We start from the raw sequence: 595 nt of genomic DNA, 5'->3' as shown, positions 1-595 counted from the left end.
GAGCGTTTAGTGGTCCAGTGTGCTTTAAGCCCTTTTCTCTGTTTTCTCTCGTCATGTAGCAACAAAAATGTTTGCGTCAGCCCAGTTTTATGAATCTTTCCAGCAGGGAAAACAAGTCACATTTCAGAAATAAAATATCAGAAGTTAAAGAGCAATGTTTCATATATTTACTTCTTACAGGACATGCAGCAAGCAACCAATGCGTCAAATGTTTTCTTTGATAAAGGTAGTTTATTATCCAAAGCTTTTACACACACACACACACTCTGGATCAGTCATACAGGAGCGGAGGGAGAGGCCAGTGCATCGCAGTGTAGAAAAAGGAAATAAAACCCTGTTTGGTCCAAAAATATGTGGCTGCGTACCTGAGAACCTCAACAGCCCAAATGGAAACGCACGATGAACGGACGCAGTCACCTGTTCACCAAGGAGGCGAAGTGTGAACATGCACCGCCGGCTTATAATCATTCAAATCATAATTGAAAACTGAATTCTTGTACCACAGCAACAGTTCATATTTAACAAACTCCAAATATTCAGTAAAGAGATTAAAGCCTCCAACAAGAAGTGTGAATTCAGATGTACGAATGAGACC

The sequence above is a fragment of the Morone saxatilis genome, unplaced genomic scaffold (assembly GCF_004916995.1).
Source record: "Morone saxatilis isolate NCDOM2014 unplaced genomic scaffold, NCSU_SB_2.0 Contig22, whole genome shotgun sequence".
In the NCBI taxonomy this organism is placed as follows: domain Eukaryota; kingdom Metazoa; phylum Chordata; class Actinopteri; family Moronidae; genus Morone; species Morone saxatilis.
This window is presented reverse-complemented; position numbering follows the sequence as displayed.